The sequence below is a fragment of the Notamacropus eugenii genome, chromosome 3 (assembly GCF_028372415.1).
Source record: "Notamacropus eugenii isolate mMacEug1 chromosome 3, mMacEug1.pri_v2, whole genome shotgun sequence".
NCBI lineage: Eukaryota > Metazoa > Chordata > Mammalia > Diprotodontia > Macropodidae > Notamacropus > Notamacropus eugenii.
In genome coordinates this window covers 26885138-26901634 of record NC_092874.1, presented here as the reverse complement: position 1 = coordinate 26901634, position 16497 = coordinate 26885138, and positions in this window count along the sequence as shown.

The window sequence follows — 16497 nt, the reverse complement described above, 5'->3', positions numbered from 1 at the left end:
ATTGGAATGTCTTCCTTCTCTTGGTGGAGAGATGGGGGGCCATGGGTGCAGGATATTGCATATGTTGCCAGATGTGATCACTAAGTCATTTGGTGTTGTTTAATTATTTTTATATGCTGCAAGGAAAGTTTCACTGTGTGTGTGTGTGTGTGTGTGTGTGTTCAGATCTGACCATGCTATAGAAAGTAAAGGAATCAAAAAGACTTTTTAGGAAATCCTACTTTAGAAAGGGCCTATGACTTTTTGTACCTGAAATGGAGGCGAGAGATCTCTTTGGAGGCCATTTGTCTAAATGGTAGCACATGGAGAACAGCCATTTCCAATTCATCTTCTTCTGCTGGCCGTGGGACAGGGAGCATGCTTCATTGGCAGAGTCTGGGCCAAAGCAGACCCTGTCCTCTTCATTGATTACCCAGTATTGAGTGCCCACTGTGTGCCTGGGAATGGCACCATCTTCGTCTGCTGCAGTCAATACTGTTTTTATAAATCAAAAGAAGATTTCCTGGCTTTCATGCCAGCCCTTTGTGTCTCCATTAAATCATGACTTGCTGGGGAGAATTCTCTAGAAATAATAATTTCTTAAAACTCCACTAATTTAATAAAATAAGTAAGTACTCCCACAAAGGATGAAGAACAAATATGAGAGAAAGAGAGAGAGAGAGCAAAAGAGAGTGTGTGTGCGTGTGTGTGTGTGTGTGAGAGAGAGAGAGAGAGAGAGAGAGAGAGAGAGAGAGAGAGAGAGAGAGAGAGAGAGAGAGAGAGAGAGAGAGATAGGAAAAGAAGGAAGGAGACAGAGACAAAGAGAGACACAGAAATAGAGTGAGAATATGTGTGTGTGTGTGAAAGAAAGAGAGAGAGAGAGAGAGAGAGAGAGAGAGAGAGAGAGAGAGAGATTCTTTTAAATGCTTCACATAGAACAAGACGTCACATTATCCCCTATTACTGTCATGGAGCACTGAGATCTTCAGGCCAGATCTCCCCTGTGTTAACCCTAGAACTGTCGGGCTTTATTAGAGCTAGCAGGTCTGACAGTTGCTCTGAATGTCAGTCTGTTTTCTCTTGATGAGCACATGAAGACAAACCCATCTGCATGTCTCCACCCTGAGCTGGGATCGCTATGGCTCTAGTCAAAGCATTCCTCAATGCAGTGAGCCAGGATGTTGAAGCAAGGACAGTCATGGAGGATGAGGTCTGCTTAGAACAAAGAGCAGAGGCTGGTTGTACAGCTACGAGAAGGCCGATGCTTTATAAAATGTAACTGAGTCTATGCTGTATGTCTCTTGGCATCTGAGGTGAGAAAAGGACCTGTGGGAGACCTAGCTGAGCCCTTCCTTTCTGATAGTAGGAATACATAGCTTTGTCTCCTCCACTTGAGTGGGAAAGTTGTGGGATTTGGAGTAAGAGGACCTGGTTCAAACCTTGGAACTGCCACTTAGAACCTGAATGAGTCCCTAAATGTTTATGGGTCTCAGTTTCCTCAAATGCAAAATAACCCCAAAAGACATGTCCATCTTTGAATCTAGGATCATTTGAAGACAAACTGTGCCCTTGGTAATGAGTCAGTATGAGTCTCCTGAGTCTTCTGTGGCATATGGCCTTGACTTGCTACTACAGAAAGCATTGTGATTTAAAAAACAGAAACAAGGTGATAAGGTGGTATGATGTAGTGGGGAAAGAGAGAGAGGGTGGGACAGTGGAAATGTGCTACAGGTAGGGTCAGAAGACCTGGGGTGGAAATCTGGCTCTGCCACTTACAACCTATCGGTGACTTTAGACAAGTCAATTAGCCTCTGTTTGACTTAGTTTCTTCCTCTGTAAAATGGGGATTGTAATAGTATTTATGTCACAGGTTGTGGTGGATTTCAAAAGACATGATAATCTGTAAAGTGCGTTGGCAGCCTTAAAGAACTAGACTGCGGTTGTTCAGTTGTGACCCTATTTAGGGTGTTCTTGGCAGAGACACTGCAGTGGTTTGCCATTTCCTTCTCCAGCTTATTTTACAGGTGAGGAAACTGAAGCAAACAGGGAGAAGTGACTTGTCCAGGGTCTCACAGCTGGTAAGTGTCTGAGGCCAAATTTGAACTCAGGAAGAGGATTCTTCCTGACTCCAGGCCCAGTGCTCTGTCTACCATGTCACCTAGCTGTCCCATAAAGAACTATCTAAATCCTAGTTATTATTACTCCTTCTGTCTAAAATTGAGCTTTGAACATAGTAGATATTTAATAAATGCCTATTTAATTGAACTGAAATTCTTTGGGGAATAATAGTAATGTATGTACATAGAGACCTCTAAGGTTGATAAAGTAGATTCCTCCTAGCCACTTTGTGAGTTGGTAGTGCACGTGTTATGAGCATGCCCATTTTATAGATGAGGAAACTGAACCTCCCTAGCCAAGTGAACCAGGGTGACTCAATGAGGAATGGCCAGACCCATGGATTGAGCCTAGGTCCCTTTGCTTCTAAGTACAACAATCTCTCTGGTATCTCTGCTTTCCTTTTATTTGCTTATTTGAGGTCTCCCTCCTTCCTTGGGCTCCCCGCTTCTTCCCACAATCTCTTTCAAACCAGTGCCCCTTGGGCAATTTTTCCTGATGACAGGGGACACTTGAGAGGAATCTTAGGGGAAAAATTCAACATCAAACCCACTTGTTCTCCACTACTCCACCCACCCAAAAAACATTACAAATTTTTAAAAACATAATAATCACATAGAAAGCTAGCCTCAGAATCAAAACCTCGGCCTCAAATCTAACTTCCAACACATATTACATGTGTGACCATGGTCAAATCACTTGATTTCTTAGTGCCCAGGTCCATGAGTGAGGAACCTGTAGCCTTGAAGTCACATGTGGCCCTCTAGATCCTCAAGTGCAGCTTGTGTGGGGATTTGTTTTATGGAATTTGGATTCAGTCAAAGGACAGCATTTAAGGACCTGGAGGGCCACATGTGGCCTCAGAGCCACAATTTTCCCTTAGGTTTCCCAGACTCTCTAAGACTATAAGTAGCAGAATGATTATCAATCTACACTGAATAGAGGGAGTTTTCTAATGGGAAAGCACACATAAATAAATTTTTTAAAGGAGAGTTATTTTTATTGTATATATACATATACATACATATACATATATGTATATATCAAAATGTTTTGTTTTTAGAAAGCATAAAAATTTGAAGTAATTCTTTTTTACCATATATACACACATATACATGTATGTGTATATCTATGCATATATACACACAAACGTGTATATGTTGTGTGTATGTAAAATTTTTCATCAAAGACATTTTATTTTAGGAGTGTGGTTTCTACTGGGGCTGACCTACATTTGGCCCAGTATAGTACCTCACTACAATTCTAATCCTCTGGGTTTGCGACTGAGTTTCTTTACCTCGACCTAGTCAGGCCTTAACAAGAACAAAGCTTGGCCAACGCTTTCTCCCTTTTGCAATCTTTCCTAAAGTACCTCCTCATTATCCTCTTCTACCCTCCCTACTTGTCCTCCATTTGTTATTTAGGTCCTAATGGGTTCACACCCTTTCCTGTATGTCGCTGGTGAAGACCCAGATCTAATTTCAAAAGGCGAGAACTTTACAAGAATTCAGGTTAACTTTGTGTGAAAGGGTTGTTTCTGGTTTGGGCATGAGGTGGTTACCTTCCTCTTCCACAGCTTGACACAGCAGAACAACCAACCACTTCCCCATGCCATCTCACTAGATGGCCATGTTCTAACTCACAGCCACTGGCTACTGCTCTACATACTATCTCTTATAAAATGATATCTAGGTAGCCAATGATTTTAAGAAAAGATAATCATACTATTTATCTAGGACAATAAGGTTTACAAAGCCCCTGCTTTATATTATAATGATGATACACTAACAATTCATTTATATAGTTTTATGGTTTGCAAAGTATTCCACATTCACCTCCATGATCTTTCTCATTTATTTATCTTCATTTATCTATTCATTCATCCATTTATCTGTTTATTTATTCATTTATCTATTTAATCAATCATTCACATATGTTCTATCCATTCACTTATCTAGCTATTTATTTATTTTGGGGCCAAACTTCTGATTTTATTAGTATAGGAAACTTCCTAATGAGCAAACTCCCTCTACCAATGGAGCTCACGACCTACTCTAAAATTTACATTATTAGCAAGTAGGTATTAAAAAGCAATCTCTTTTTACAGATGAATGAGTGAAAAAGCAAGCATTAAGCACTTACTCAGTGTCAAGCATTTAGGAGCAAACTGAGACAGAGAACTTTCGTGATTTTCCCAAGACCACACAGTAATTTAATGCTGTAGCATGGACTCAAATTCCAGCTTTCCAAATGAGCTCCTATCACAGAATCCAGTAACACCTTAGAGATTATTTGGTGCTGAAGAGTTTGGGGTCTAAAGTAGATTTAAAGTCAGTCAAGAAGTATTTAACAGTACTTAATCTACACAAACCACTAAGAGATCATAAGAACATTGAGAAGGAAGGAAGAAAGGAAGGAAAAAGAAGGAAGGAAGAAAAGGAAGGAAGGAAGGAAAAGAAGGAAGGAAGGAAGGAAAGAAGGAAGGAAGGAAAGGAAGGAAGAAAGAAAAGGAAGGAAGAAAGGAAGGAAAAGAAGGAAGGAAGGAAAGGAAGGAAGGAAGGAAAGGAAGGAAGGAAGGATGTATTATGCATTATGTGCTAGTCACTGTGCAAAGTGCTTTACAGATATTGTTTTATTTGATCCTATTAGGTAAGTGCTATTATTATTCCCATTTTATAATTGAGGAAACTGAGACAGATAGAGGTTAAATGACTTGCACAGGGTCACACGGCTAGTATGTGCCTGAAGTCTGATTTGAACTCAAAGCATTCTGATTCCATTGCCAGTGCTCTGTCCTCTGTACCACCCAGCCTCCATATACATTAAGTTCTGAAGTACAAAGGAGCCATCACCAAACTTATGAATTAGGTTGTAAAATAATTGGCAGCAGGATAGTCAAATTCCTTCACTCATATTTTTACCCAGTGGGATGAACTACAGACATTGGGCCAATTGAATAGTCAGATCTTCCAGCTAATCTGTGGTGTTACCAATTTGAGTGTTCTCTCCAATGATGCAGACCTCATCTCATTTAGGCCAAACCATCTTGAATGACTCTTATCCAGTCAGTGATCAATAAGTGTTTCAGTGCCACCTATGTGCCAGGCACTGGTTGGAGATACAAAGATGGCAAAAGATGGTTCCTGCCCTTGAGGAGTTCACAATCCTGTCGGAGATACAAAGATGGCAAAAGATGGTTCCTGCCCTTGAGGAGTTCACAATCCTATCAGTTTGCCTCAGGGTTCTACCTGATGTATTGGAAACCTGTCTCAGTTTTTTTATTTTTGGCCATTTCAAAAATACATCCATGGTGCCCATGGACTGTCCACTGGTTAGTTATCCTTTTGCTCCTCCCACATGACCAATCCATCTTCTTATACTTCTTCGATAGCATCTGTTCATCTAGTTCTTCTTAACTCTTTGTTTTTCAGGAGTTACAGACTTCCACGCCTCCTATATACCATTTCATTGACCTCTCAGTGATAATAACCTGTCAGTACACATGATCTACTCTGGCCTCCATGACAGCCCTTCTTGGGTGCTGGAATTTTCTAGGCCCCTGACAACTATTTTCCTGCTCTTGGTTTAAGCCAGTTTTAGGGTGAAATTGGGCCTGGCCAAGCAACAACTTTCTCATTGATAAAATTATTTCTCCCTTGAAGTCAGATGTTCCTTTATTTTTTTTCTTTTTTACTGACTTAAGTAAAGGTTAGAGTTGCAAATGTTTAGGCATTTTACAAACTTTTTTGTTTGCTTTTTTGCTGGGAGGGTTTTTCCCAGCTACAGAAATAATGCAGCAGGTCTCAGAATAACAAAGCAAATGATCAGAACTGGGAGCCAAAAGACTGAAAAAAACCCACCCCAACATCTGCTAAGGTACACATGGATTCTAAGAGAAAAATAAATGAACCCCAAGTCTCTTGGATTGTCTAAACTCTAAAATTGTATTTTTAGTCTCTTGGATTTAGAAGGAACCTTAGAAATCATCCAGGCCAACTTTGTTTTACAGATGAGGAAACTGAGGCTTAGTCTCAGTGACTTCCCCAAGGTCCACAGGCAGTAAATAAATGGTGAATCCACTAAATGTGAAAAGTGACTAAAAAACAAAGAGAAAATGCCTTAAATAAGGCTTTCATTTTTTAAAAAAAGACTGATGCTTAAGTGTGAGTTAGAGTCCTGCAAGCTCCTGTGGTGAGCTTGTCTCACCATCAAGAGAAGATATTGATTGTCAAGCATGAAGGGAGAAAAAAATGTCTGTGTAAAAACCCTAACATTTTTGTAAATTGTGATCCCATGCTCCAGGAACATGGGAATATGGAAATGGGTGATTGGATTAGGAGCTAATACTCTTAGAAGAGAGGTACCTGGTGGGGACAATTATAGGTTAAGTTTCAATGTGCTTCCTCTCCTGGGGTTCTCGTGTGTCACCACTATAAGCTTAGTTGTCACTCAAGAGATATGCCTAGAGGTCCATGAGAGGATGAAACCCTTTTTCTACCCCCATGACAGTAAGGTGACTGCTAGGGAAAAGTGAACTGGAAGGGGCCATCTTTGTAAACTTTTGTATGGAATCTCAACTTAACTTTACTCAGTCTAATCTCTAGCCTGATTTGCACAAACCTAGAACTTCCCAACATTTATGAAGACTGAGCCTACTGAGTAGGCAGGAATATACCAAAAGTACCAGTCAGAATAATAAGAGCTGACTTTTATGTCAACACCCAATTACAGATCTAGGACTGGAAGGGACCTCAGGGTCCCACCATCTTATTGATGAGAAAACTGAAACACATGAAAGTAAAGTGATCTGCTCAAGGACACACAAATAATAAGCAAAAAAAGTTAGGATTCCAATTTAAATCCTCTGACTCCAAGCTGAGGATCCTTTCCATTTTATGTCTAAAAGTTTACACAGCTTTTTATATACCTTAGTTCATTAGTATTATCAGCCCCATTTTTTAGATTAGGAAACTGAGGCTCAGAAATTATGTAAACAGTTCCTTGTGGTTGTTTTTTCCTGTTTACCTTTTCATGTTTCTCTTGATTCTTGTGTTTGAATGTCAAATTTTCTATTCGGCTCTGATCTTTTTAACAAGAATGTTTAGAAGTCTTCTATTTCATTGAAGTTCCATTTTTTTCCCCTGAAGTATGATATTTAATTTTGCTGGGTAGGTGATTCTTGGTTTTAATTCTATCTCCTTTGACCTCTGGAATATTATATTCCAAGGCCTTTGATCCCTTAGTGTAAAAGCTGCTAAATCTCATGTTATCCTGATTGTGTTTCCACGGTACTTGAATCGTTTCTTTCTGGCTGCTTGTAGTAGTTTCTCCTAGATCTGGGAACTCTGGAATTTGGCTACAATATTCCCAGGAATTTTTCTTTTGGGATCTCTTTCAGGAGGTGATCAGTGCATTCTGTCCATTTCTATTTTACCCTCTCATACTAGAATATCAAGGCAGTTTTCCTTAGTAATTTCTTGAAAGATATCTAGGTTCTTTTTTTTATCATGTCTTTCAGGTAGTTCAATAATTTTAAAATTATGTCTCCTGGATCCATTTTCTAGGTCAGTTGTTTTCCAATAAGATATTTCACAGTCTTCTATTTTTTCATTCTTTTGGTTTTGTTTTAAAAATTTCTTGATTTCTTGTAAAGTTGTTAGCTTCCACTTGCTCCATTCCAATTTTTAAGGATTTATTTTCTTCAGGGTGCTTTTGGACTTCTTTTTCCATTTGGCCCATCTGCTTCTTAAGGCATTTTTCTCCTCTTTGGCTTTTTGGATCTCTTTCATCATTTTGTTTAGTCTAATATTAAAGGTGTTATTTTCTTCAGCATTTTGGGGGGTGGTTTCCTTTAGCAAGATGTTGACTCATTTTTCATGATCTTCTTGCCAATTTTTCTTCCCAATTTTTTGTTACTTGATTTTCAAAATCCTTCCTGAGCTCTTCCATGGCCTGAGACCAATTCATATTTTTCTTGGAGGCTTTGGATGTAGGAGCTTTGACTTTGTTGTCTTCTTTTTCTTGTATGTTTTGATCTTTCTCATAACCAATGATGTAAGAAAATCCCTCTTCACTGAGAAAGTAAGAATTTATAGTCTGCTTCTTTTTTCCCATTTGCTCATTTTCCCAGCCAGTTACTTGACTCGAGCTCTTTGTTAAGTGCAGTGCTCCAGAAGCAGCTTCAGCTTCAGCAGTGGCTGCTGTCACCCTGAGGCAGGGGCCTCAGGCTGGGGCTGGAACCAAACCATACTCCCCTCTCAGTCAGGTGAGAGACCTTTCCCACTGACCTAAGCTGTCTTTGGTGTTAGTTGATTGAGAAGTCTGGAAACTGCTGCTGCTGCCAGTGATTCAGTTCTCTAAGGCCTGCTCCAGCTCTGTACAAGCTAGCATGATTCGTGCCAAAGTGAACTTTGCTACCAGCCAGGGGTAGACTCTTCCTGTCAACCTTCCAGATTATTTTAGATTGGAAATTTGCTTCAGTCTGTCATTTTATGGCTTGTACTGCTCTAGAATTTGTTTAGAGACATTTTTTACAGGTTTTTGAGGGATTTGGGGGGAAAGTCTAGCAGATCCCTGCTTCTACTCTGCCATCTTGGCTCCACCTTATATGCCCTCCTTTCTACATGAATATCTTCAGAGTTCTACTTCCTTAAACAGAAAAGTATCAGAATGATACTGATGAGGATGCTATTTTAACCTCCCTCTTATTATACTCCTCTGTTCTATACAAACAAATTTATGAGCTGATTAGAGAAGGCTTCAAAATAGTGACTTTTTTTCTACTTCACCCTCTCCTTACACAAAAGTAACATGTCACAGCCTAATATCTTCACATATTTTTGGTTCCATTACTAAATCTTCAATTACTTCAGTTTACTTCAATTACTTCAAATTACTAAAATTTCAATTAAACATAAACATGCATTAAAGTCCTGCTGTTTTCAGAGCACTGCACTGGAAATAGGAAGATAAAGATAAAACCAAACCAATTCTTGACCTCACAGAAATGACACATGACATTAGAGATATAACATAAACACAGATAAATAAATCCAAACTAGCTTGACAGTGGACAGGGTACTACTAAGACCTGAGGGCACCTGAGAGGTGGTATCTGAGATGAGCCTGGAATGAAGAGAAGGAATCAGAGAGTGTGAGGTCAGGAAGGATGACTATATTCCTGGAACAGGCAAGTGATGCTAGGGAGGGGACTTGTTAGAATACACCGCAGTGAGAGATGGAATGTTCAGTTTTGGGAACAGCTAGCCATTTGGAATAAGTGAACAGAGCATAAGTCTAGGGCTAAAAGGGACCTCAGGATATAGTCTGATCAAAATCCCTCATTTTATAGGTAAGGAAGTTGAGGCTCATGGAGGTTCAATAACTTGCCTAAGATCACACAGATATTAATATTAGAGGCAGAATTCAAATCCAGATTTTCTACCTCCTGAGCCAATGTTCTTTTCACTGCCTCCCCTAATTTCCCCATTCTGAGCCTCATAAATTAGTGTCCTCATCTATAAAATGGGGTTGATAATACCTGTCATACATAACATAGAAATACTGCAAAAATATGAGAAAATATGTGTGAATGCAGCCTCTCTTTCATTTTACTATCACAGTCATAAGTCACCAAAAGCCATTTAATTCAACCCCCTTATGTTATAGATGAGGAAACTGAAAGTAAATGTCAGTGGAAGGATCTGAATCCATGTCCTTTGACTCCAGAGTCAATGCTCTTTCCATCATACAACACTGCCTACCATTTCCCCATCCTGGCACTCAGTGTCCTCATCTGAAAACAGGTTTGATAATACCTATTATTCATAATTCTGAGGATTATTGGGAAATATATGTAAAAGCACCCCCAAACACCTAAAGTGTTACACAAATAAAAGCCATCATTATGATTTCCTAATTTGGTACTTTTCTTTTAGTAGTATGGCTAATCAAGTGTCATTTCTCTTTCAGTAGCTCCTTTTAACTGAAAGATACAGTTTATATTATTAAGGTAGCCTTCCTAAAGGCACCTGTGTAGCCTTACATATGCCAACTAATTACATCACCCCATGGACGGGCCGTTGTGCTTTCCATCCAGTCCAAATGGGCATCATTACAAATAAGTCATTGCCCTGCCTTTCATCACTCCCCTAAATCATTAGAGCACAAGATTATTAAACCAGAGCCCTATCAATTTAGCTCCTCCTGGATAGAGTCTATCAGACCATCTGCTACCTTATCAATGCTAGTCCCAGCAAATCCAGGGGAACTTTATACCCAACATGGATGTCAGTGGCAATGCTGTTCTTCTAACTGGTCTATATACTAGAATGTGTCTTTATAAATGATGGCTATTTAATTGGTAGAGATAACAAGCCATCTAACAACTGCTTCTCAGCTGTCAATAGGACCTGCCAAAGAAGACTAGCTGGGTCAGAAAGAGCCATCATGCAGCTTGAGGTGATGTTTCCTGTCATACAGCTCTTGTGAGATATTAAAAAGCCTCTTTTGGGGAAGTCAGTAGTCTGAAATATACAGGACTTATGGATGATTCTCTCATCTAGGTTCTCTCTCAATACGTACAATGATTCAAAAGTAAGATTCATGGCTTCGTAATGTAGAAGGAAGAAAAAATATAGGTCAGACTTTCTTTTATGTGCAAATCTGTATACTCCAAAACAGAATGAGTGCCTAAGAGCCTTATGGATGCAAAAGTTCTTTCCTTCTTTCTTTCACTTCCTCTTCTTACTTCCTTCCGTCCTTTGTTCTTTCCTCCCTCCCTCCTTCTTTGCTTCCTCCCTTCTTTCTTTCTCCCTCCTTTTCACCTCTCTCCTCTCTCCCTCCCTTCACTTATTCTATGCTGTACCTCCTTTCTCCTTCCTCTGCTTTTCCTGTGTTTTCTCCTTTGGCCTTTTCCTTCTGTACTACGATTTTAAGCCCCATGCAGGCAGGGGCTGTGTCACATTCATCTTTGCATCCAGAAAAAAATCTAGTGCTCAGTTTCCTTCTGTTTTCATTACCTACCTGCTTTCCTTCTTTTACTCTAGTCTCTCTGTGATCCTCCCTTTCCCTCTCAAATTTTCCAACACACTCATCCTTTCCTCCCTTTTTTTCTCCATATTTTTTTCCCATGTTCTGTCTTCTTACTATATCAGTTCAAACTACTTTATTGCCCCTTCATGTTTTGCTACTCATAAATTTCTCCCTTCTCCCTCCCTCACCACTTGTCACCCCTCCATTAAATATCAGGGTATCTCTGTGCTGCTCTTTGTGAATATGCACATGTGGAAGTAGCCATGGAGAATAGATAAGGATTGGGTGCAGAACTGTAGGTTTTGCTGGGAGTACCAAAGACCTCAAGGAAGAACTAGCCATCTTAGCATATTCAGGTCAGTGAGAGGCTACAAAAATGGATCTGGAGGGGCTGGAGAGCTAACAAGGTACTGAAAGGTTGGGAAGGGCAGAGCTCTTGACTGAGGAAGAACTAATCCACTGACTGGAGAGCTGCTGGTAGCCAGGGAAAGGACAATAAGACCATGCAGCCAAATCATAGTTAGCTTTCAAGGCTTGCCCCAAGTGTTACTCGTTCAATAGATAAATAAAGCATTTATGAAACACTTGCCATATGTACTAACCCTGGGAAAACAAATATATACAAGCACTATGGTCCCTGCCCTAACAGAAAAACACATAAAGGGGAGCTGGAAAGATGAGTGGACAAGACTGCATAGCATGGAGGTGGTGTTGTGGATCAGAGCTGGCCCATCAGAGTCTGGTGAGGAGGAGCAGAGGTAGGGGTGTCAGTGGCAGAGTTCAATATATCATTGGGAAGGAGGTTGAGAACATGGCCTGTGCAGAGACTAAATTGTTGTTAGGACCATGACGTCAGGGAGGTCATGCCAGCACATGCAAGTGAGCTGGATTTAAGTCAGGGAGGGCTGTGCAAAGTCACCAGCCTCACTTTCTCCTCCAGAGCCATCTGGGTCCAGTGGTGACACGTAGACCAGGAAGAATGCAGATGGCCCAGGATGCAGTGGGAGACCTTGGGTCTTTTTAAACTAAGGTTTTTAACAGGTCTCAGTATGACTGAGGCAGTACCCATTTAGTGATTAAGGCTAGGTAAAAAATGAGGCAGAGAATGGCCTCTTTAGCTAGTCAAGAGAAACAAAAAACAAATCAGACTGGAAGAGAAAGACTCTCAGGGTATCTGGCCAAAACAAAAACGACTGTCATTTACATTCACTCTGAGCTGATCAGGGCCCAAACTGACCAAGTGAGGCTTAACCTGCGACCTATTGTTGGTCAATTAAAGAGAGCCAAAGTGATTTGGCTTTTAAGGTGAGGTCTTTAAGAAAAAAAAGTTTAAGGGATCAAAATTTACATTCCTTTAGGTAGAGCACCTGCATTTAGGGGTATGATACCCTATGTGGACAGAGAGAGACAGAGAAAGAGAAAGGAGAGAGGGGAGAGGGGGGGGGGGGCGGAGAGAGAGAGAGTGAGAGAGAGAGAGAGAGAGAGAGAGAGAGAGAGAGAGAGAGAGAGAGAGAGAGAGAGAGAGAGCTGTGTTGCTCAACTGGCTAGTTCCTGTTTTCTACTCACAGAGATTGTTGTTTGTCCTTCACTCTCAAAGAGGACCATGACATCAGGGAGGTGATGTCATGACATACAAGCGAGTTGGATTTAAGTGAGGGAGGGTTGTGCAAAGTCACCAGTCTCACTTTCTCCTCCAGAACCATCTGGGTCCAGTGGTCAGACATAGATCAGGAAAGGAAAGGGAATGAATGGCCAGCAAGTGCCTCCCTAAGAATTTTCTTGGCTACTCCAGCCCACCAAGACCTCCATTTCTAAAGCATTTACAAGTACAATCCCACTTTGATTAGAATCATTTATGGCTGCAATAGAAAACCTTGCCCATTACTGACTACATACATACATACTTACTTACTACTTAACCAGGTTTCTTCAATAACGGTTTAATGGAAAAAGCACTGGATTGGGCTGTAGTTAGAGGACCTGAGACTGGACCTCGGCTCTTCCATTTACTCTCTGTGTAACACTGGGTAAGTCATTTCATCAGCCTGAACCTCATTAAAGGGTTGGTACAGATGACATTTAAGGTCCCTTCCAGCTCTGTGGAGACAGTGTGGGAGAGGAGTTGGATTGGATTAAGAGGACTAGCATTCACAGTTCATTTCTGCCATTTACTACCCATGTTACTTGGGATAAATAACAACTTCTCTGACCTCAATTTCCTTGTTTGTAAAACAAGGAGGTTCGCTAAATGGCCTTTTAGGCCCATTCTACCTCTGACATTATGTTCACATTAGGCAGATGGAGCTTCTGTCACAGCTGGACCTCAGATCTCTGTCCACACTTACCCTCTCTTTTCTATGTCAAGTGTATAATGCTGCCAAGTTAAGACTTCACGGCTGAAAGCAGGAAGATCATTCAGTGTGTGCCTTAGAAGGGAGGAGGGGCAGCTAGGTGGTGCTGTGGATAGCGCACCAATGCAGGAGTCAGGAGGACCTGAGTTCAAATCTCACCTCAGACACTTGGCGCTCACTAGCTGTGTGACCTTGGGCAAGTCACTTAACCCCAATTGCCTCATCCTGGGTCATCTCCAGTCATCCTGATGAATATCTGGTCACTGGATTCAGATTGTTCTGGAGGAGTGAGGCTGGTACCTGCACAGTCCTCCCTCACTCAAAACAAAGTCAAGTGCAAGTCATGTCATTATTTCTCTGATGGCATGGTCTTTTTCGGCAACAAAGGATGAACACACACTATAAGAGAGGAGATTTTTCTAGAAGAGAATAAAGGATGTATTTTCTCTCTCCTGTCTCCTCCTCCTCTGAGTACTCCACCTCCTTTCAAAAACCAGACAAACAAACAAAACTTCAACCCTTTAAATTATTTAGCAACCTCTCTGGTTAAAAGAAGCCCAGGCTCTCTTTTTCAGGGACAAGGAGATCTTCAGACAGGAAGCTAAGGCTTGTTTTAAAAAAGCAACAGAAGAACTGATTTGGAAAATGGAACCTAATGTGTGATGTGGCAAGAGGCCAAAAGTCCTTGAAGGATATTTAGATCCTCCCTGCAGAAACTTTCCACAGACTTGGAGGACAGGTTCTTGTCAGCTGAGATCTCTTCAGGTCCATGACAAGGCTTGGAATTCTGGGGGCCCCTTCTTCTCCCAGTCCCACTCTTTCTCCACTTTTGTGAAGGAACCAGGCCTGGGTCCTGCACTGAGATGTGAGCACGGGCACTTTGACTGGGGTTTTCAGCTGGATGTAGCTCCTGGCTTCCCTTCAGCAGTTAGCCTGACGTGTGAGCTCAGCTTTCTTAACTCCTCTTTCTATGAATTTATAATGGGTTCATATTACTGCACCATTTTGGGTGGTGGGAAAGCTACTTGTCATAAATATTATCCCCACACTTCCTCTGCTGTTGTCATAATGATCTACATAAACTCCTCCTAACCCTTGATGTCCCCTCCAGAGAGACGGTGTCTTTTCACATGTGGTCCCCTACACCTGAAATGCATTTCCTTCTTACCTCTAGTTCATAAAACTCCTGGCTTCCTTCCAATCATTGCTCAGGTGCCACCTCATACATAAGGCCACTTCTGACCCATCTTCCTGCACCTATGCTCTCTCCCTCTCGAAACTATCATCTATCTATCTATCTGTCTGTCTGTCTGTCTATCTATCATCTATCTACCTATCTATCCATCTATCTATCATCTATCTATCTATCTTTCACCCTTGAGTTATCTATTATTCATCTATCCATTCATCAAATATGTATCTACCTATCTAATACCTCCGTAATAGTAGGCAACTAGATGGCATAGTGCATAGAGTTCCAGGCCTGGAGTCAGGAAGATCTGAGTTCAAATTTGACTTCAGACACTAGCTGTATGACCCTGGGTAAGCCATTTAATTCTGTTTGCCTCAGTTTTCTTATCTAAAAAATGAGCTAGGGAAGGAAATGGTTAACCGCTCCAGCATCTCTGCCAAGAAAACCCCAAGTGGGGTCAGAAAGAGTCATGACTAAGTCAGCTGAACAATAATGACAATATTTCTGCAATAGAATGTAATATCTTTGAAATGTAATCATTTTCATTTTTACGTCTTCAGTCCTGCTGACAAATGTTGGCGGAATTGAACTGTGTTGGTCTCAGGGTAAATTAAGACTGTTCAACTCATAGGACCTCCACATTTCCCTCAGTGGTGAGATGGGGAAGAACATAAGTTTCACTTTGACCCCAACCAGGGGTTTGGGGAAAGTCTGTAGGATCAGGACATTTGGGCAGGAATCGTCTGGTCCAATATCCTCATGGAGAAAGAAACTACAAGGCCTAGAAGGTTCCCTGAAAATCACAAAGTACAAAGCGTGAAAGTGATATAGGAAACTATGTGCTGGTCTTGGAGCAAGAGAGCCCCAAGGGTTTGCCAACTACATAACCACAGTGAAGTCATTTCATCTCTGAGTCTCAGTTTGCTCATCTGTAAAATGGGGAAAATGATGATAATCACATTACCTACCTCACAAGGTTGTTACCCACATCAACTGAAATAATGTGTTTTACGTTTTGTTCACTGGAAAGCTATAAATGTTAGTGACTATTTTTTCCCCTAAGGAATGAAGATGTATATGTCACCATAGGCCAAACATGGGCTCAGAAGTTGTGTATGACCCAAGTCAAGTTTCTTTGGTGCTTATGGGCTTGACCACTGGAAATGCTGAGATGTCAACGTAACTTCCAACCAAAATGGGGATGGTGATGGTCCTCTTCCTCTGATCTCTAAAGCAGACAGCTCTCTATGTCGTAATGATGGTGATGATGATGATTTAGAATCACTTTAAAGTTCATAAAGTGCTTAAAATTATTCTCTCTCACAGCAACGCTGTGAGGTAGGTGCTATTATTATCCCCATATTATAGGTTAGGAAACCGAAGCAGGCAGGAGTTATATGACCTACCCAGAGTCATACAGCTACTGTTTGAGGCAGGATTAGAAGTCAGTTGTTCCTGAGTCCAGATTCAATACCTGTCTACTGCATCAGGTGAAACTTTTTTTCCTTAAGGACCATACCTCAAACCCAAACTACTCTGGGATACATCCCAGGCCAAGCCCCACTTGATCAATTGTCTGGGTCCTGATTGGCTCAGAGTGAACTGCATATAGCAATTGTTAATGTTTTGGTCAGAAACCCTGAGAGTCTTCCACTCTCGGACTGATTTTTTTTTTTGACTAGGTAAAAAGGCCATTCTCTGTCTCATTTCTTACCCAGCCTTAATCACAGAATGAGCTCCTCCCTCACTTAAATCCAATTCATTTGCACGTCATGGCATCACCTCCCTGATGTCATGGTTCTCCTCAAGAATGAAGGTCAAACAACG